Raw genomic sequence first — 23,094 nt, 5'->3', positions numbered from 1 at the left:
ATTATGAAACCCTATCTTGTCATCCCAAATGCAAAAGAAAGACATAAAAATAATGTCCCATAAGTCATCTCCAACAAAATTTAAACTACTTAAGACTTTTAATTATCCAAACTTATAGCTATACTAAAAAGATTGATTTTCTAGAGGGTCAGATGCCATTCTAAGATACTGTTCTGACTTTACAACTGTGAGAAACAGACATTTCCAAGCACCAATTTATGTGTGAAAGATATACACACATGTACACAAAATTTGAGGACCATATGGCAAGTAAGGTAAGGGGGTGGGCAAAATAGAAATATCAAATGGGACTGTGGGAATAAGAAAGCAAATTTCTAGATTTGCCAGTTCAGTAATGCTACCATTAGTTAGTCTGAGATAGCATTCTTATGTCAATAAGTGGTGTTCAAAGAAATTTTGAACAAAATGGAGAGCACACCATCAGCATTAGGATCTAAGATAATTTATGTTGACATCAGAATTTGTGATTTTTCTGATCTCTGTCAGAAGACTGAGTCATTTGGCAACAAATGATGAAAGATACAAAAGGAAGATAAAGGCAACCATAAATCTTGTGAAATGTTCTGGGAATTTCTTTAAATACATACATGTGCATGCATGGGTTTGTGCATGCTAAGTCGCTTCAGTCATGTCCGACTCTTTGCAACCCTATGAACTGTAGCCCACCAAGCTCCTCTGTCCATGGGGATTCTCCAGGCAAGAATACTTGAGTGGGTTGCCATGCCCTCCTCCAGGGCATCTTCCCGACCCAGGGACTGAACTTGCATCTCTTATGTCCCCTGCACTGGCAGGCAGGTTCTTTACCACTAGCACCACCTGGGAAGCCCAAATACATACATAGATACATAATAAAAATAAAGTTACCACTGAGATAGAATATATATAAATGAGTTCTTTTTCAAGAAGAAGATGATAAGTTCTAGGGAAAAAATTTCTCTTAAGCATCTTCAGCTCTTCTGGAAGAAAGTACAAGGTCAAATATAACCTTGTTTCTGTTTCTATAATTATACTATTTAGGAATGCCTAAACTTCAGGTAAATTTTTTTCATTTGAGGCATTCGTTACAGTAACTAAAACCACAGGATATAATTTATCTTGTCCTAGGTTTGGGGTCCTGTTAAAAATGAAAAACACAAAAGACAACTTTTCTGAAATAGCATTCAGTTACATTATTTTGAACAGATGGTAGGTTGTATTCAGCTGTTAAATACAAACAAAAGTTTGGATGTGAGTGGAATAAATATTGGTCTTATTTAATTTGGGGGATTTTTAGTTTTTAAAAATGTGTGTGTGTATGTGTGTATACACACACACACATATACACATATATATATACATACACATACTGTGTAAAGAGAATTATGACTTTTAGGCCCATATTTAACTGTTATCTTTTGAGAACCTATGTCACTACTTCTAAAGAATTATATACTCTATATAATTGCTTTTCGCCCTTTCTCATGGCAGCTGTTTCCCCCTTTCTTATGGCATCTTTCAAATGGAAAGATGAGTGAGAAAAATCCCCTACATTTAAAACCTACCAGGGAGAGAAAAGCAGGAAGAAGTCCATAGCCCCTGGGGATTTCAGCAGATTGACCTGAAAAAGGAGTACAACTTGAGTTCCTCCTCTAACAACACAAGCTCCAATCAGAGAAGTTTCCAAACACATGAAACTTAGCAAGACCACCTGCTTCTAACACAAGACAATGGCCACTGGACCACCAACTCTGTTGCCTCAAGTCAACACCAGCTCTCCTTCACAACAGATGATAGGCTTTCCGCTAGAAGAGCTTCCTCATTTAAAAAAAAAAAAGGGCGGAAAGAGAAATTTAACTTCATATATGTGCTAGAAGCTCATAAATTAGGAGTAAAATGGACAAATGAAAAACCTGAAATGGAAGTCAGTCTGACAGTAGAACCAAACATTAATTGCACAGATACCAGCCTTGGCAAGATGAAGTGAGGAGTTCAGATCCCCACTTGGCCAGGGCATGGGCCTCCGGGTGCTATGGGAGCCAACAGGAAGTGGAAAGGAAATTTTGCCCAGGTGCTTATGCCTTCCTCAAGCATGACCAATCTCAGCGGATGTGTGGCACAACCCAGGATCCTTCATTTATCATCTCTTAATGCAAATCAAAATTACAATGAGGTACCTCTTCACACTGGTCAGAATGGTATCATTAAAAGTTTACAGGGGGCTTTTCTGGTGGTCCAGTGGTTGAGAATCCACCTTGCAGTTCAAAGGACACTAGTTCAATCCCTGATCCAGAAAGATCCTATATGCTACAGAACAACTAAACCCCTGTGCCATAGCTACTGAGCCCGTGTGCCTACAGCCCATGCTCCCCAACAAGAGAAGCCACTACAAGGAAGAGTAGCCCCCACTCACCACAACTAGAGAAATTCGTGCAACAACGAAGACCCACTATTGCCAAAAAAAAATACATCTTTTAAAAAAAAAGTGTTTACAGGGACTTCCCTGGTGGTCCAGTGACCAAGAATCCACGCTCCCGATGCAGGGGCCCATGTTTGATCCCCAGTTAGGGAACTAGATTTCACATGCTGAAACTAAGAGCACACCTAAATGGTGCACTTTAGTTGCTCAACTAAAGATGCCACAACTAAGACCCAGCACAGCCAAATCAATAAAACACTTTTAAAATTTACAAATAGGGAGCTCCCCGGTGGTCCAGTAGTTAGGACTCTGTGCTCTCACTGCCAAGGGCCCAGGTTCAGTCCCTGGTCAGGGAACTAAGATCCCACAAGCTGCATGGTATGGCCCCACAAAAAAGTCTATAAATAACAAATCCTGGGGAGGGTGTGGGGAAAAGGGAACCTTTTCTACATTGTTGGTGGGAATGTAGATTGGTGCAGCCATTATTAAAAATAGCATGGAGCTTCCTTAAAAAACTAAAAATAAGAGTTGCCATATGATCCAGCCGTCCCACTCCTGGACATATAGCTGGAGAAAGCTCTTAATTTGAAAAGATACATGCACCCTAATGTTCACAGCAGCACTATTTAGACATGGAAGCAACCTAAATGTCCTCTGACAGATGAATGGGTAAAGAAGATGTGATATATACATGCAATGGAATACTACTCAGCCATCAAAAAGAATGACATACCATCATTTGTAGCAATATGGATGGAGCTAGAGATTATCATACTAAGTGAAGTAAGACAGAGAAGATAAATATCATGATATCATTTGTACTGGGCTTCCCTGGTGGCTCTGATGGTTAAGAGCCTGCCTGCAATGCAGGAGACCTGGGTTCAATCCCTGGGTTGGGAAGATCCCCTGGAGAAGGAAATGGCATCCCATTTCAGTATACTTACCTAGAGAATCCCATGGACAGAGGAGCCTGGTAGGCTTCTATTCCATTGCCTTCTCCGAAATACAAACTACCATATACAAAAAGGATAAACAACAAGGTTCTACTGTATAGCACAGGGAGCTATGTTCAGTATCCTGTAATAAACTATAACAGAAAAGAATATTATATATATATATGTATATGAATCACTTTGCTGTATATCAGAAACCAACACAACACTGTAAATCAACTATACTTCAATTTTAAAAAATTTGTAATTTCTTAAGATCTCTATCTTTCATACCACTCAACAGGAGAAGAATCACTGTGATCAGACCCACAACTTCCCTAGCTCTCCCAAGAGTTAAAGTCAACTGCATTACAGTTTCCTTGATTTGAGTCCTTAGTCATATATGAGATAGTCTGTTGAACTGGTATTCAATTAAAGGTATATAAAGCAATATTTAACATTTTGTAGGTTAAGAAAATTAACAAAGTCTTGGTATCACACAACTCCCATAAGTCCAGATTTCTTAAAACTATAAACTCATATCCCTTTAGATAAATTTTTTTTAATTTTAAAGATTTTCAAAAATAAACATTTTTCAAGAGCCTTCCATGATACAGTTAATTAAAACCCATGTTACTTATTCAGCAGTGCCCGCAGCAGAGTCACAGAAACAACCGGAGAAGAAACAAGCTATTGACAGAGAATAGAAATGTTTGGGACAAATGTATTTCACACTGTTTAAATGCATTACCGAACACCCGTAGAATAGAACAGTAAACAAACAGCTGTGAAAAAGAATGAGGAGGATCAGATGCAGAAGGGTAGCTAATAAACATTAAGTGAAAAAGCAAAATGCAGGAGTGTATCCATGTCACCACTGAGGGGTGGGTGGGAAAGTACGCTGGCCTGCTTCGACTTTTCGGGTGCCAGCTCTCTCTGGACAAGGACACAAAGCCTTGTGCCAGCGTTTGCTTCCAAGGAGGACTGGTTGGGTACAGGATAGGGTTTCTTTTCACTATACACTATTTCATACCTTTTGAATTTTTAGACTATTAACTGTATGGATTGCCTATTGAATAATAAATATTATCTTTTTAAAAAGCTAGGGAAGCTGTGGGTCTGATCACAGTGATTCTTCTTCTGTTGAGTGGTATGAGAGATGGAGATCCTGAGAAATTATAGATTTTTAAAAACTGAAGTATAGTTGATTTACAGTGTTGTGTTAGTTTCTGGTATACAGCAAAGTGATTATACATTTTCAAGCATATTTCGGGAATAATGGAAAAAATTACTGCTACCTTGCCTCAGAAAGCTACAGTGAAGGAGTTGGGGGCAGGAGGAGATGTTAACTAGGATGTTAACCTAGTACCAGTGTTTGCTTCCGAGGAGGAGATATGTTAACTAGGATGTCAGAAGGTAGATCAAAATTAATACCCAGATTGTGAAAATACTTCAATTACTGATGGAAGGAAAAAGAATACTCACTGCATTTAAGTAAGCAGGGATACATTAGGAAAAAGGACCAAACAGATAAAATGCTGGAATGTTTAAATTTTTTAAATTAAACTTAAAATTGGTTAAGTTATTAAAAGTCCTTTGTGAAACAAAGCTTCAGAATGTGGTACTATCATAGTAAAATATATAAAGAGATTTGTCAAATGAACCCCATCAGATCCAGAAATCAGTAAAACAGTTTCCCTGTCTTAAAATGCTTACACAAACATACCCCTAACACACACAAATTCAGACACATACTGTAAGCAACACACAAGACCATTAAGACAAATCTAGACTTTTATAGAGATTTATTTTTTAGGGGTCATTCTTTGCATTTTTACTGCCCTAAATTTCCCTCTTCAAGTCACAGCAATGCAGAATTGAGCTTTCTTTCTTTTTTAGTTTTGTTTCCAACCAAGTCTTTTGTACACTTCTGGAATTTAAGCCACCTATGTTACCGCTACTTATCTATAACACCATTGCTTTGAGGGATTAAAGCAGGTTTCTTGTAATACACTTAGATCAAGAGTTATCTGAGTTGAGAAGAATATCCTGTTTGAGTTGGGGCTGAGGAACCTTTATTTTTTTATTTTTTATTTATTTTTTTTGATCTTGAGTTGTTTTGATTTCCCCTGAGAGCAGTAATCTTCAGCAAGTGATATTTTTAAAAAGCCCCAAACACACCACAAAACATTCCAAGTGATTTTAACTTCTGAATGAGGTTGGGCTACCTGAGTGATTCTCTCTCTTCTCTTCTTTGGCAGAAAGGATTAGAAACCTCCACAGAACTTGCTCTCTATTAAAGTGGAGTGCTGTGCATTCATTGGCAAGAGGTGAATTGTTTTCAGATTACATGCGAAAGAGTGTGTGTGTTTCTTTCCCACATCAAAGACTTGGATGGAAGCAGTTCTGAGTATTGCCAGGGATGCAAGAATTGGTGCTAAAGTGATTAACAAAATTGCTTTCCTGCAAAAGAAGCACAAAACATTACCTAGGGATTAGAGGAGGAGAGGGCAAGATTAAAGGTGATGTTGAATTTTGGGTGGAATATCTTATCCATCTTTTTCAAATCATGCTTCAAGGATTCTGTGGCCCCTCCTTAAGGAAACTGAACAAATCAAAGTCTCGCTTTCTCAAGTTTTGTACATGGGGCGCTGACAAGGTAAAATTAAAACTACTAACACAAGTAGCACTTACTTGTGACCTCCATATCTTTATCTCACACTGCAAATACATTTTGAATGTATTTTATTCAGCACACACCAGCAACCCCATTGACCAAAGACTTTCATTTTTAATTGGTTTGTGTGTCACCTGTTGGACTTCAGTGCTAGTGTTTTATTGAATTTCTGAAGTTGTTTGGTTTTAGTAAATCTTGATTAGTATTACGTTCCTTTTTAAAGGAACTTTCACAGTTGAAACTTTCACCTAACCAAAATGTAAAAATAGAAAAAAAAAAAAAAAAAGCCATAGAACCCATATTCTAAACAGTGAAAGAAAGATCACACAGCAAACCTCAACAATTCCTAGTTTAGGATATTATTTTAAGGGGTCTCTCTGAAATGTACTATGACATTCTTTGCCACTTGTTTTTTTTTTCCTCTCTCTCTTTCAAAAGCTGAATGTAGGCCTCCCTTCTTCCAAGAAGTCTTCCTGACTTTAGTGTCCCAGTCAGAGTCAGGCAGAAACATATAGGTACATGTAACTGTTCTGTATGAATAAACTTTTTCTTCCTTCTTGGTTTCTTCCTCTAAAACATTTAAGTCCAGGGACTTCCCTGGTAGCCTAGTGGTTGACTTCACCTTCCGATGCAGGGGGGTATGGGTTCAATGTCTGGTTGGCGAACTAAGGTCCCACATGCCTCCTGGCCAAAAAACCAAAACACAAAACAGAAGCAATATTTGTAACAAATTCAATAAAGACTTAAAAAAGTTAAGTCTAAAAAAGGAATAAAGCAATTACCTGGATAGGTAGAAAAAACATAAAGTTGAATGTACTAGCAAAATAAATTCAGAGCAATATATATAGTATGATACCATTTACCAAAAAATTTACAAACAAAACAGTATCATAATTCTTTAGGGACCATATATATTCAGGTAAAGGTAAAAAATTGGAACAGAATTATACACCTCAGACTCATGGTAATAGCTGCCTCTGGGAAGGAAGGTGGGAGATTTGGAGGGCCATGATGAGAGGGAATTTTCACCACATGTGTAATGTTTATTTCTTTTAAATTTTCTCTTTAAAAAATTAAGCTGATTCACTTACACATAGTTAGGGCATGAGAAGTGTCACTGAAATTCTGGTCTAAAAGACACGCCTAATGTATGGGGGTTTTTTTGGTCTGATACTATGTCTCTATAACAATAAAACCTGTTTCAAATTGATTAAATAATTCAGAATAGTTGTGACCTCTTCCTCTCCCACAATAATCTCATCCTCATAAACAAATGACCTGTGGTGATGGACTTTATCTTTGTGTGTATTCTGTAGAGTCAGAACACACGGTTGAGTCCTCGGTAAAAAGAATCAATAGGTGAATAAATAAATAAGCACTGTTTGCCTGCCAGTTTGTGGACATTTTCATTTTGAAGTTGTTTCTCGAGGTTGTCTATGTGATTTCTCCACTTTCAAGAACTTGTTGAGAACAATCATTTTTTTATCTGTCTTTCCTTTGGGGTCCCATAAGGTCACTGGCCATAAGATAGCTGTGAAATTTGACATTGTTCCCATTTAAATGCTTTACTCCAGCAAGTGCAAGACTGTGGATGCTTCGGTGTGGGGATTGCCATGGCCAGGCTGGTCCTGAGACTCGCCAGCCCTCCAGGCTTCAAAGCCTGTTATCCTTGATCTCACTAAAGAATGTTTTTGAATTCTATGTCCATCTAGTGGTTGCCTGCAAAGATCTACTTGGCTTTTTCTTTCTTCCTTTTCTTTCACACTTGATCAGTGAGATTCTGTTTGTGATGGGGGTTTTGCCCCCCTTGGTCTTTAATTCTTTCACAGGTGGTTTCAAAGTGTCTATCCTTAGCCCCTGCTTTCTATAAACAAGCAGGAATTCATGAACCGCAGTTACTGATGGCTCCCCTCACGGAGCAGTTCTCTCACTTTGAAAACAGACTGTTTTGTGGACAGTAAAGTACAGTTCTTTTTCATAGATGAGATTAGAGACTTGAGGGGAGCTGGAAGGAGGGGAGTTCCTTCCTTTCTCTTTTTTTATTTTTTTAAACTGGAGAGCCTTTGTGTTGTAACTCATTTTAACAAACTCAAGAACTTATTTTACACTCAGTTGCACTGGTTAAAGATGACACGGCACTAAGTAGAAGATGCTGGAATTTGCTGATTTGCTCATTAATTCCAACATCTCCAGCATCCCAAGTGTAACGCTAAGAGTTGAAGATCAGGTGGTGACAGAGCCAATGTGGTTGCCTATCTAAGGGATCAAATTATATCAATTCTACCTAAGAATGCTGATGTGCCACGGGAGGTTGACATTTTCTATGCCATTAAATATTCTTCAACAATATCATTTTAATGGCTGCATAGCATTCTACTGAGTAAGATGGACCACAATTTACTCAACCAAGTCCCCAGTAGTGAAAATAGGTGTTTCCAATGTTTTGGCATTATAAAGAGCACACCATACTCACATTCTTGAGTTTGCTGATAAATTCCTAACAGTGAAAATGTGGCCATAGGGCATATACATTTGTTGAAGCTTTGAAGATCAGCATTCATTTTAAAATTCCCTTAAAAAAAGGGATTGGAGGACAGAAGGAATTGCTACTGCAGCTACACACTTAAGATCCCAAGCAAACTTCTACTTAATCAGTTAAGAAATTCCCTCACACAATGTAAGGAAGGAGTGGGCATTGTCTATTAGCTCTCTAGCAATTCACCTTTCACCATTGACCTACACTGAAACCTTCAGCTTAGGAAAAGAATGTAGACGGCTCTTACGGAAGGCTTGATTCAGTGGTACTCAGGGTGCTATAATAGTCTGTGTGTGAGCACTTTCATCACTGTACTTCACTACTGGATCCAGAACCAATCAGGATCTCTTTCACCTTGCTCATTATTGAAATATGATGCTATCTGTGGGGTGGAAATTGCTGAGGAATAACAATCAAGAAAATAAGTTCAAGAGGAGGAATCATTCAGGACTAAAGACGAAGGGTAGCTTTCTCCCTTCTGAACTGCCTAATTATTAGTTGGTATAGCCTATGCCTTGGAAATCCTGGATAAATATTAGATTATGTGGCTTGCTTGCTCACATACTTTGCCACCCTAGGCTTTGTGGTCAATACAAACCCCTTTGCCTTGCACTCAATATTCTGGTTTACCCAGCCCTCTCTCCACCCTTAGTGCCCTAGCAGGAAACCTTCCTTTCCATCCAAACTGAAACTATGTGCTGTGTTCCAAACATGCAGCATATATTCCAGAAGGACCTTTGGGTTTGGCCCAGATAGTCTGGATTTGAGCCCTGGCTCTGCCATTTCTTTTCTAGGTGACCTTGGGCAACACATTTAATCTTACTGAGTCTCAGTTTCACCATCTGTAAATTAGGGATGGCAAAGCCTGTTGTATGTTAAACTAGATACCAGCATGTTAGAGAAGTTGCAATGTGGAGTGGGCAGAATTTGATAGGTGACATAAATGTCTTGTTTATCCTGGCCTCTAAACATTTGCTCCCACCTATTCTCTTTCTAGAAAAGTTCTCTCACATCTGAATCCCACCCACTCCTCAAAGCAAACTCATGTTTTAGCCCTCTTGCAAGCCCTCCCATGAAAATCCTTAGCTGGTAAGACTCCCTGATTAGACTGTTCATTCCACATGTCAGTGCTTCTAAATGGACTCTCTCCTGGGGCAATTTTCAGGGACTACTGATGCCAATTTTGCCCCAACAACAATCATAATTAATGCATACTACTTTATGCCTACAACAATAGCCTATAACGTCAACAGAATGGATATTATTGTTATCATCATCCCTGTTTCTCAGAGATTCAGAGAAATCAAGCAATTTGTCCGAGGCCACAAAGCTAGTGTAGGCAGAACTGAAAAAACGGAACTCAACTAGACTGATTACAAAGCTCATGCCCTTGGGACTTCCCTGGTACTTTAGTGGCTAAGAATCTGTAGTCCCAATGTAGGGGGCTCGGGTTCGATCCCTGATCAGGGAGCTGGATCCCACATGCTGCAACTAAAGATTCTACATGCCGCAACTAAGACCTGGCACAGCTAAATAAATAAATATATTTTTAAAGAAAAACAAAGCTCATGCCCTTGACCTCACACAATAAATCCTCTCTCTTTGTTGTTGTTGTTCAATCGCTCAGTCATGTCCAACTCTTTGTGACCCCATAGACTGCAGCACACCAGCCTTCCCTGTCCTTCACCATCTCCTGGAACTTGCTCAAACTCATGTCCATTAAGTTGGTGATGCCATCCAACCATCTCATCCTCTGTTGTTCCCTTGTCTTCCTGCCTTCTATCTTTCCCAGCATCTGGGTCTTTTCCAACAAGTCGGCTCTTTGCATCAGATGGCCAAAGTATTAGAGCTTCAGTGTCAGTCCTTCCAATGAATATTCAGGGTTGATTTCCTTTAGGATTGACTGGTTTGATCTCCTTACAGTCCAAGGGACTCTCAGGAGTCTTCTCCAACACCACAGTTCAAAAGCGTCAATTCTTCAGCACTAAGCCTTCTTTATGGTCCAACTCTCACATCCATACATGACTACTGGAAAAACCATCGCTTTGACTATGCCAACTTTTGTCAGCAGAATAATGTCTCTGCTTTTTAATACACTGTCTAGGTTTGTCATAGCTCTTCTTCCAAGGAGCGAGCATCTTTTAATTTCATGGCTGCAGTCACTGTCCACAGTGATTTTGAAGCCCAAGAAAATAAAGTTTGTCACTGCTTCCATTGTTTCCCCATCTATTTTCCATGAAGTGATGGAACCAGATGTCATGATCTTTGTTTTTTGAATGTTGAGTTTTAAGCCAGCTTTTTCACTCTCTTCTTTCACTTTCCTCAAGAGGCTCTTTACTTCCTCTTTGCTTTCTGCCATAAGGGTGGTATCATCTGCTTATTGAGGTTATTGATATTTCTCCTGGAAATCTTGATTTCAGTTTGTGATTCATCCAGCCTGGCATTTCGCACGATGTACTCTGCATATAAGTTAAATAAGTAGGGCGACAATATACAACCTTGACATATTCCTTTCCCAGTTTTGAACCAGTTGTTGTTCAATGTTCAGTTCTAACTATTGCTTCTTCTCCTGCATACAGATTTCTCAGGAGGCAGGTCAGGTGGCCTGGTATCCCCATTTCTTGAAGAATTTTCCACAGTTTGTTGTGATCCACACAGTCAAAGGCTTTAGCCTAATCTGTGATCCAGTGGATGTTGGCAATTTGATCTCTGTTCCTCTGCCTTTTCAAAATCTTGCTTGAACATCTGGAAGTTCTTGGTTCACGTACTGTTGAAGCCTAGCCTGGAGGATTTTGAGCATGACCTTGCTAGCATGTGAAATAAGTGCAATTGTGCAGTACTTTGAACTTTCTTTTGCATTGCCCTTCTTTGGTATTAGAATGAAAACTGACCTTTTCCAGTCCTATCTCTTTAACTGTTAATGGACATTTGTCTCTCTCTGAAGTAGTATTACTGTTGAATTTTAGGTCCTTGCCTAAAAAGAAAATGGTTGTGTTCTTGGGCAGAGTAACCACCTAAAGAAATTTATTTAGTGTTTGCAGAGGCATGAAAGACATGTGCATGATATGCCAGTTCTCAGGGAAATGTCCCAGGTGAAAACTTTGTATAAATTATTTCCCTGGGACTCAGACTGAAAACTGGGACTTTGGTGGGAGGATATCTCTTCCCTCATACAGCAAGTACTTGCAACTCAGAGCAGCCCTCTTAGAAGTGGTTCCCCCACTGCACTTGCTGCCTCTTAATTCCCCCCTGCCCCACCCCTCAAGGTTCAAGAGCTTCTGCTCAAGGGAGTCACAGGTGATCTTGACTAGAAAAGATTGTAAGGGCTATCCTATCACTTTATGGTCCTCCTGCACACCGGCATATCTCCCTAGCTACACATTTCATTCTCTGACAGCTCAGTAGACATTCTGCAGACTTAGGGAAAGTGTGAGTCCCCAGTTACCTGCAATCCAAAGCAGAGACGTGTCTTCAAAATACCCCATCACTAGGTCAGCAACAGCCTTCCATCCAGAGTGTTGGACTACTTATTGCAAAAATCCCTGGAAGCCACATGAATCTTGATTGGTCTGTTTCCGTCAGTTATGTTGAATGCAGTTGCTCATCTCTGCCTTGCTCCTGCCTTGGGCACTTGGGCATTAAATTTGCCAGTTGCTTCCAGATTTGTTCAATATACGTGTATTGAGAACTACTTCCCAGGTACCTTGCTAGGCACTAGGGGATAAAAAGATAGGGGATAGAATCTTCTCACTTAATTTTTTTTTTTTAACTGGAGTTGATTTACAATGTCAGTTTCACACACCTGTATATGTGTGTGTGTATATATATGTATGTATATATATATGACCTCCCTGGTGGCTCAGACGGTAAAGCATCTGTCTACAATGCAGGAGACCTATATATATATATATATATATATAAAATTGTTCATATTCTTTTTCATTATAGGTTATTAAAAGATATTGAATATAGTCCCCTGAGCTATACAGGACTTTGTTGTTTATCTATTTTATATATAGTAGTTTGTATCTGCTAATCTCAAATTCCTAATTTATCCCTCGCTAGAATCTTCTTTTTCTCAACACTGTTTTCACTGAAAGCCACACTTTGTTACAACCAACAAACATCAAGTCAGCAATGAACCCCAAGTCACACAGAGGTAGTTTGTGTTTGTAATCTTGCTGTTTTCTGAAACCAACAGGAGCATTAACATTAACACAGCAATGACTTAATTATATCTAATTTCTCTGAGTCAAAAACAGGAGTTTGATCTCAATTCACATACTATTGTGGTAGGTTATTACATATAACATCAGGCATAATATGCCTACATCTTTATCCACACTGTCTGGTAAAGCCCTCTCTCCCTTTTCATGATGCTGCTACCTCTAATTCTCCCACACCCATCATTCTGTCTCAAAAACCAAGACCTCAAAGATCTCTCCTCCAAAGATCTTAGCCTTAAGACTTACACATTTCCCCTTATTTCTCAACAGTACCCACGCCTCCCTAGATGTTCTTTAGCATAACATCAACTCAGTCAAATGAGATCAACAAATATTTACAGAGGAGGAAGGAGAGACAGATGGGGAAGGGGACAGCTGTGATTACTGACCCATCCTGCCCCAGCTTTCCCTCAGAGTGGCTTTGGATACAAGCTCAAAGCAGCAATTAAGGTAAAAGTCTAATTTCTTATACTTTGCTAGAGACCAGCAATGAACGATTGGGATTTGAAATTTTTTTTAACTATCACTTACAATAGCACCAAAAAAAAATACAAATACTTAGGTATAAAATCTATCAAAACATGTACAGGATCTATAGAAAGCCACAGAACACTGATCAAAGAAATAAAAGAAGATCTAAATAAATGGAGTGAGATTCCATTTTAGAAAGTCAGTATAAAATACCAATTGCTTTCCTATATGCCAGGAATGAACAATTGGAATCTGAAATTTTTAAAAAGATACTATTTAAAAGTTTTGTTTCAGGGCTTCCCTGAGGCTCAGTGGTAAAGACTCTGCCTGCCAATGCAGGAGACACAGGTTTGCTCCCTGGTCTGGGAAGAACCCACACACTGTGGGGCAACTAAGCCTGTACACCACAATTACTGAGCTTACGTGCTGCAGCGACTGAAGCCCAAGCGCCCTAGAGCCCATGCTTCACAACAAGAGAAGCCACCACAATGAGAAGCCCGCGACCACAGCTAGAGAGTAGCCCCTGCTCACTGCAACTAGAAAGAAGCCCGAGCAGCAGTGAAGAGCCAGCACGACCACAAATAAATACATAAGAGTCTTGTTTCTTAGAGTCCCTTGGTTCAGGTGATGAGCTCATTAAATTGGTGGCTTAGCAATTTCAACTTGACTGTGTCCTTTAGTCAGAAATCCTGGGGTTATAGAGACTTTTCAAGGAACAGCCCAGATCTCATCTTCGATCTTGAGTCAAAGCTGTCCTTTGAGGGATTCTAACCATCCCTGGATTCCTCTGAGGCACTATTTGTCAAGTCGTTTTTCCCCTCCAAGCCTCTTTCATTTAGGCAGCCACATCTTCCCCACAGGCACCCATTCCTCATTTTCAAATCTCCCTGCCTCTCTCGCCTCCAGCTGGTTCCTGAACTTTGGTCCAGCACTTCCAAAGGCACCTCCACCCTCCAGCAAGCCATCCTGCCCTGTGTCCTGTTTCCCAGCTGAAGTTTGGCTTCTCCATCCCTCACTCTTCTCCACCTCCAGCTCTTCTCATGCTCTTCCCCAGGGTGCAGGTCAGTCCTTCAACAGTGTACTTACCGTGTTTAGTTTTCTCTGAAACAAATATTTGCATATGTGAACCCCACATTTGCCATATGGTTTTTCCTACTTCCCAGCCAGTGGAACTCTTAATTTCATATATATTTTGGGAAATGAAGTTTTCCCCAGATGGTTTCTCTAAAGCACCAAAGCAAGGTCAGGGTTTTATGCATTCCTTCAAAGGTTCTGGGCAGAGGTTAGAATTACTTGTGTTTTCTTGGTCCCATCAGCAGTTATTTCATCAGTACAGCTGATAATGGGACACAACCTGGCTCATTCTGAGCTAGAAACACACCAGTGTTTGAGGGAGATGTTGAGCTATAAACTGGTGTCCCCAGGGAAGGGATAGAAACCTGCCCAGTTGCTCAAATAATTTTAAACCAAATCCCTTAAGAATATTTCCTCAGGGAGAGAAAAAGAGTATGAATATTAGAAAGATGATGAACCAGGTGTGCCGAAAAGGTTTCTCAGTCATTCTGAGCCCTAGAAGGGGGTGGGGGCAGCCTTACATCTCTACTGGGAAACATATTTCCCCCTTTTAAATCAGGAAAGAAAAAAACAACAACATAGCCCCAAATAGAGAATGTTTTCTTTTGTAACTGGAAGCAAACATCACTGATGGCTTTAACAGCTGCCTGCCAACATGGCCTGAGAAGCAGGCAAGCTCAAACATTTTTTGAGATCAACACATGTACAGACATACAGTATATTAGGTCAAATTATAAATCCAGGAATAAAAGAACAAATAAACAAGTTTCAGCTTTCTCTAGGCTTTCTGAGTCCAATACCAGCTAAATTAGACTCCGAAGCAGAGAAATCTAGCTTCCAAGAAGGCAGGTCTCCCAGGAGTTCAAGTCAAACCTCCCTCTGGTAGGAAAAGAAGGTGCCGTTGTAGATTAACTGGCTGACGGCTGACCAGGTCCAGGCTGACGGCCCTGCCTAGCGGGGGCTTCCCCGTGTCTTAGCTTTACAGACCCTGAGGATGTCTGCCATTGACTTGATCTTTGACCCCAGTAAATCATTTAATATGCCATGTGCCTCTGTCCATATGTTCATGTTTGGATGAGAATTCCAGCAAGTCTGGGTGTGCCACCCATTAGGGCTAAATCTCTCCCTTTGGAGCTTCTAGGAAGAAACCTGTGGACAGCTGCATTGCAGAGAGCCAAAGTGCCTGGACAAACCAAACTGAAATGCCTGCAGACAGTGAGACCAGGATTGCCTAAACTGCAACTAACAATCAGAAGGACAAATCTGTTCTCTGGTTATCAAAACTGACACAAGACTTTTGTGATAGTTTTGCCTTAGCGCAAGAAAACCACTTAAGAGTCATAGGTGGGAAATATTGGATTATTCTTCTGATCCCACCTCTATACTAGTTAGGTGACCTTGAGCAAGTCCATTAGTCCAAGGTTCTTCAGACATTAGTCAGTCATGAAATCAATGAAATAGACTAGAACCAAATATTTTTTAATGAAGTCAAGCTGAACAGAAAATATCAGTGTTTAGTCCACAATAAGTTAAGCTCCATCGTATGTGTGTGTGGACGCATGTTTTCTGGAGTCATGAGAAATAAAAATTTCCTACTGTGGGTAACAAACAAAAGAGCTTCCCACAGTGGCTTAAGACCATGGGTTTTGATTTCTTCATCTAATGAATGAAAGTCATTCATTTTATACATATCTAGACAGTCATATTCATACACACACACATATATGTATAATGGGCACCACAGTGTCAGGCACAGTGGCATATGACCTATCCAGGGACAACAAGGCCCTGTCTTCCTCGAGCCTCAGCTAGCAGGGAAGCCAGTCATAAAATAATTACATAACTGTTTACCATTGTATGAAGAGTGTATGTAACACCAGGTTCATAACCTGGGCTGTAGGGTCAGAGCCAGCCTTCCTAAGGAAGTGACAGAGAAGGGGGCAGAGAGGGATGGAGGCAAAGAATGGGGGTGGGGATGGGGTGGAGGTAGAATTCCAGGCAGAAGGCCCAGTAAGTGTGAGAAGAACCTGAAGGTTGAACAATGTCAGCTCTACCTCAACAATTTCTATGAAGACCACGTGAGATGACCATGGGAACACTTTGTAAACTATGGAGTGTTGTTCAAATATGGTGGCTTATTATTTAAAACAGTGATTATAAACATGCCTTAAAGATGAGTTGAGGGACTTCCCTGGTGGTCCAGTGGTTAAGAATCCACCTGCCAATGTAGGGGATGTGGGTTCGATCCCTGGTTGCTGAACTAAGATCCCACATGCCATGAGGCAACTAAGCCCTCGTGGCTGCAATGAAAGATCCCGCTGGCTGCAACTAAGACCCGACACAGCCTAAATAAATTAATTAAACACACACACACACACACACATATATATGAGTTTAGTTTCAGCAGGCAGCCACCAGGTCGAGGGTCACCCTGGGCTGGTATGGCAGCTCCGTGATGCTGAGCAGGCCTCTGGGCCCCCACAACTGACAGCTGGCCCAAAACTGGATTCCCACAGCAGGCACCAAGGGGCCTGTGTGGGCCACTTACAGGGGCTGATTCTGGACCGGGTACCCTACTTCAGTGGCAAGTTTAAGAAAAACGATGAATGAAAATGACCCCTCCTCTGGCATCTGGTGGTACTGCCTCCTTCCATCTGAACAGCTGAACCTCGAACAGCTTAGTCTTTCAGGATGGCCCTCAAGGAAATCCACAGCACGATTTAGACTTTCTGTGTGAAAATAGCTTTGGTGTGTGAACACACACAGCATTAAACCTTGCTCTGAAACCTGCCCACGGGGACAAGCTCATGCTGGGACTTGGTTACCCTGACTGCAGTCCCAGGGGCTTGGGTCACCGGGGAACTCTTTCAACTCCAAATTTAGGCGCTCTCCCAGTAACTGGCAGAAATGGCTTGATTTAAAATGTTTAATATATAATATCTGCACAATGTTTTTCTCTCTCACTGCCTTAGCAAATTACTCCATGACTTAGTGGCTTAAAACAACAAACACTCATTATCTCACAGTAAATATATATGTAAATAAATATATTGAGCTTAGTTTCCTTTATTAATCCACTCAGTGACTAGTTGAATAGTGCTTAATGTCAGATATGGTTCTAGATTCTGGGGTTACAGCAGTAAATAAGACAGGACTGCTGCCATGGAAAGGTTCCCTTTCAGAGACACAGAGACACCAAATACAACAGTGATTTCTGAGAGCCGTAAAGTGGGGCAGAGTCATAGGGAACAACGGAGGTAGAGAAGGTGCTCCAGGTAGGAAAGCAGGGCTCTCTGAGGGGCTAACAACCAGATCTGAATAAAATGAGATCAGCCACATTCTGACAATGTGACCTTCGCAACATCACCTAACATTTCAGGACTCAGTTTCCTCATCTGTTAAATAAGGATACCTGTACCCATCTCTTGGGATTTCCCTGAGGATTATCTTGCCTGAGATAAGGAACTCAAGGCCTCCAGTACAAAGCTGAGCTGGCATTAAGAGGCACTTCATTGCTAAATAATTGAGTGTCTACTGATCTGTTGTTCGAGATATTAGGAATACGTTTAGAAAGATAGAATGACAAGGAGGAGAAAGTAGGTCTCCTATTTTCAGACCAGGCTGGACAAGCCCCTCAAAAGGAGTTATTCGTGATCTACTCTGTGCCAGCTGGGTCCTCTGAGAAGCAGACCCCAAGTGAGGTGTGGGAGCCGTTTGGGGTGGGGGGCGGTGGTGTCTGTGAAAGGAGAAGAGCAGCAGTGGGCAGGAAAAGGCTCTGGAGGAAAGACCGCTGGTCAAAGGAGCCCTCCACTGAGTGGAAGTGGCCAGGCCTCACACTCCCGTTACCCTCAGTCATTAGCCAGGGCTGTGAAGAGTGAGGACTTGGCTCCAAAAGACAGCCGCGGCAAGTTCCTCCTTGAAGGGAGGTCTGGGTGGTGCACCTCCACAACTGCCACAGACTCCCAGCCTCGCACCAAAGACTTTTTGCTGTCAAAGAACAGTGCTTCCTTGGGAGAGGAAAGTGAGTTTTATTCTGACTCAGGGAAGGTTGCACAAAAGAAAAGCAATCCAAGGGCCAGAAAACCCTAAGCCTGATTTTATAATAGTCTGCATCTGTTAGGATGCCTGTAACCACCAGTTACAGAAAACTCAACTCAAAATGGCTTGAACAATAAAGAACATTTATAATACCATACAGTAAGTCTGGAGGAAAGAGGGTTCCAGGGTTGTTTAGTTTAGATTTAAATGATGTCATCGAGTCACCATCTTGGATGAAGCAGTTTTTAATTCTGAAATCCTCAGTTGTCTCCGTTAGCACCATTCATGATTCCAAGATTGTTGCTATGGTTCTAGGCATCTTAGGTGGACAAGATAAGAAGACATAAGAAGCAGAAGCAGACAGGCCCTATCTTCCCATGTCTTTTTTTTTTTTTTTCATGTGTCTTTTTTAATCAGGAAATTCATCTCAGAATTACCCCCAGTGGACTTATCCTCATATCCCACTGGCTAGAATCTCATCTCCACTTGTACTCACATCACCAGTAACACCAATGTGATTGCCATAACTTGCAGACCTGGTGGGCCTGCAGGCCTGAGATAATGAACTTAAGAAAGTTCTTTTATTTTCATTTTTAATATGTGGCTTTATGCTACTGCTGCTGCTAAGTCGCTTCAGTCGTGTCCGACTCTGTGGGACCCCATAGACAGCAGCCCACTAGGCTCCTCTGTCCCTGGGATTCTCCAGGCAAGAACACTGGAGTGGGTTGCCATTTCCTTCTCCAATTCATGAAAGTGAAAAGTGAAAGGGAAGTCGCTCAGTCGTGACATCATATACGTATACACATATATACATCAGTTATATTGAAATATAATCCTCATACTAATAGACAATCTTAGCTGAAAAAAAATTGATCATTAACCTTTTTAAAATTGAAATACACATAACATAAAATTTATCATCTTAACCATTTTCAAATATACAGTTCAAAGGCTTCACGTGCATTTACATTGATGTGATACCATCACCACCATCCATCTACAGAATTCTTTTCATTTTACAAAATAAAAGCTCTGCACCTATTTTTTTGAGAGGGACCAACATAGCTCCCCACTCTCCACAGCACGCACTTTGACGGACTCCACCACAGTCAAGGGCAGCTGCTGGCCCAGCCGAGGGCCCTTCTTCAGGCACTTACAGAGCCTTTCCTCATGGGCCTCCAGCCTCCTCGGCTGAACTCATCTCTGCATGGTGGGCTATGGGACACTCATGCTGCTGACACTGCAGGTCAACCCCACAGGATATTCACTCTGGGGCTGCCATGCCCAGCTCCAAGCTGCTCATCCTGGTTTGCCCTCCCTCTGTACCTGTTCATCAATAACTATCCCCAACCCCCTAGCAATCATCAGTCTACTGTCTGTCTTTGTGTATCTGACTACTCTAGATACCTCATAGAAGTGGAATCATATACTATTTATCGTTTTGTATCTGGTTTATTTCACTTAGCATGTCTTCAGTTTCATGCATCTGTAGCATATATCAGAGTTTCTTTCCTTTTAAAGGCTGGATGAAAAAAAAAAAGAAAAAATAAATAAATAAAAAATAAAGGCTGGATGATATTCCACTATTTATTTAACCATCAAAGGCCTGATGTGACGAGCCGACTCATTAGAAAAGACCCTGATGCTGGGAAAGATTGAGGGCAGGAGGAGAAGGGAGTGACAGAAGATGAGATGATTGGATGGCATCACCAAGTCAATAGACATGAGTTTGAGCAAACTCCAGGAGATAGTGCAGGACAGGGAAGCTTAGCGTGTTGCAGTCCATGGAGTCGCAGAGAGTCAGACATGACTTAGCAAATGAACAAGCATTCACTAAAGGACACAGGTTGATTCCACCTTTTAGCTATTGCAAATAATGCTGCTACAAACATGGGTATATAAATACCTCTTCAGGACCCTATTTTCAATTCTTTTGGGTATATACCCAAAAGTGGAAATGCTGGATCAAATGCTGTCTCTTTTTTAAGGAGCCATCGCACTATTTTCCATAGTAGCTGCATCACTTAAAAAAAAAAATAGTTTTACTGGCTAAACTATTTCAAGTTACAGATATTTTGTGTGTGTGTGCCGAGTCTTACTTGTGGCACATAGGACCTTTAGTTGCAGCATACACGGTATAGTTCCCTGACCAAGGGTCAAACCTGGACCCCCTGCAATAGGAACTCGGAGTTTTAATGACTGGACCACCAGGGAAGTCCCAGGGGCTGTACCATTTTAAATTCTCGATAACAGTGTACAAGCATTGAGCTGCTCCACATACACACCAATACTTGTTATTTTCTGGGTTATATCCATCTTAATGGGTTTGAGATAAGATTCCGATCATGGCTTTGATTTGCTTTTCACTAATAACTAGTGATGTTGAATATCTTTCATGTGCCTACTAGCCATTTGTTTACCTTCTTTAGAGAAAGTTAAACCCTTTTGCCCAGTTTTTAACTGGGTTGTTTGTTTTCCTGTTGTTGACTTGTAGAAGTTATATTTTTTGGATATTAACTCCTTGTCAGATTTATGATATGCAAATATTTACCAATATGTGATTTTTTTTTTAAAGGTTAAAAGCTCATACCATGAAACCTACTGCTTAGATTCAAATCCCAGTTGTGCCACTTACAGATCTACAGGTAGAGGAAGGGTGAACAATCAAAAACTCTGGGGTCTGCCAACAAGGAGAAAGGGCAACGACAGTTAAGTAGGCAAACAGCAGAGTCCTTTACACAGAACTAGATATCAAAGGCAGGTAGGTATAGATGTGGCTTATGTCATTTTTCAAACTGAGAAGCATAAATGTCAAGTCATACTAGAAGATAATGTTTCACTGAGTCTCACTATGCCAGGTCCTTTATATACACAATCTCATTTCATTTATTTATTCAACAAGTATTTAATGAACGCCTAATATGAACCAGTGGCTGATGAGCTAAAAACAAAATAAAAAATCAGACATTGTGCCTGCCCTCAATGAGTTTAGACTTTGGTCAAAAAACTACAACAATTGCTAAGTGTTATAAAGGTTAGGTCCATGGTCCCATGGAAACAGACTTCGTCAAGCAGATCAGGGAAGAAGTAGGTCCCCACAGGAATGGAAGCTCTGTGAGTGCAGGGTCCTTGTCTGTCTTATTCACCAATACATTTCTGTTGCCTAGGACAATGCCTGACACAAAATAGCTCTCGGTAAACATTTTTTGTGGAGAAGGCAATGGCACCGCACTCCAGTCCTCTTGCCTGGAAAATCCCACGGATGGAGGAGCCTGGTAGGCTGCAGTCCATGGGGTCGGGAAGAGTCGAACACGAATGAGCGACTTCCCTTTCCCTTTTCACTTTCATGCATTGGAGAAGGAAATGGCAACCCACTCCAATGTTCTTGCCTGGGGAATCCCAGGGATGGAGGAGCCTGGTGGGCTGCCGTCTATAGGGTTGCACAGAGTCGGACACGACTGAAGCGACTTAGCAGCAGCAGCAGCAGCAAACATTTGTTGAATGAAGGAATGTACCTTCATTTTCCAGATGACAAACTCAAATCTCAGAAAGGGCAAGTGATTTAACCAAGGTCACAGTCCTAGATGACGCCAGGCAGTTAGCGCTGCTGCTTGAGCTTCTAACCTTTTAAAAAGTCACACATTTAAAAAAAATAGAAAACAAAAACCCTGATTTGAAAATAAATTATTTTAAATAGCAGCATTATTTACATTAGCCAAGACGTGGAAATAACCTAAGTGCCTATCATCAGATAAATAGAGATGTGATATATATTAAAATGGACTATTACTTGGTCATAAGAATTTTACTTTGCCATTTGCAATGATATAGATGGACCTGGAGGGTATTAGGGTATTATGCTTAGTGAAATAAGTCAGACAAAGACAAATGCTATATGTTGTCACTTAAATGTGGACTCTAAAAAATAAGACGAATGAATATAACAAAATAGAAAAAGACTTACACTACAGAGAACAAACTAACGTTTACCAGTGGAGTGAGGGAAGTAGGGAAGAACAAGATAGGAGTAGGGGATTAAGAGGTACCAACTGCTATGTATAAAATAAATTAGCTACAAGGATATATTGTACAGCACAAGGAATATAGCCAATATTTCATGATAACTTAAAATGGAGTATAATCTACAAAAATACTGAGTCACTATATTGAACACCTGAAACTATAGTAATATAATATTGTAAATCAACTATACTTCAATTTTTTTTTTTGAAGTAAAAGGATTTCCTTAATTTCATCATCCCAGGCCTATGGAAATAAGTATTCTCTTCTTTGGCCTGCTGAAGCATTTATTTCAACTTTGTACTGTAGCGAATTTCACACATAACTATCCAGGTACCATCTTCCCAGCTCCAAGCCTCCTCCTCTCAGAAAAATAGTAAACTGTGAACTGTTTAAGAAACAATATCTGAACATATTGCACAGAGAGGTGCTCAAGAATGCAGGCTCAGAGTTCAAACAGACCTGATAAGGAAGCCTGGTTCTGCCGCTTACTAATTATATGACCTTAGGTTCTTTACTTAACCTTTGTAAGTTTCTGTTTATCTGTACAATGGGGATAATAACACAACCCTCACCTCACAAAGCTGTTGGAAGGATTGAGACAACTGCTACAAAGTACTTCAGGATAGGAATTGGCACAAAGTAAGAACGCAATAAAAGTTTGCAGATACTCTAAACTGGAAAAATACCAACATCAACACCCA

The 23,094-nt window shown here is 40.6% G+C and overlaps 1 long non-coding RNA gene across 4 annotated transcripts in view; it reads left to right on the top strand.

Annotated features, from left to right (window-relative positions):
- LOC105002692 overlaps positions 1–23,094 on the top strand; it is a 37,462-nt gene that overhangs the window by 8,567 nt on the left and 5,801 nt on the right. For 2 of the 4 annotated variants that reach the window (XR_827017.1, XR_827016.1), the window contains exons 3-4: positions 13,058–13,237; positions 14,165–14,319. This is a non-coding gene — a long non-coding RNA (uncharacterized LOC105002692). Of the gene's footprint in view, positions 1–13,057; positions 13,238–14,164; positions 16,550–23,094 lie in introns of those variants that run through there. The other 2 variants (XR_827015.1, XR_827018.1) reach the window with 2 other exon arrangements.

Source organism: Bison bison, unplaced genomic scaffold (assembly GCF_000754665.1).
Source record: "Bison bison bison isolate TAMUID 2011002044 unplaced genomic scaffold, Bison_UMD1.0 scf7180017864456, whole genome shotgun sequence".
NCBI lineage: Eukaryota > Metazoa > Chordata > Mammalia > Artiodactyla > Bovidae > Bison > Bison bison.
Note: the sequence above shows the minus strand (reverse complement) of the source record. Positions and strands in the feature narration are given on the sequence as shown.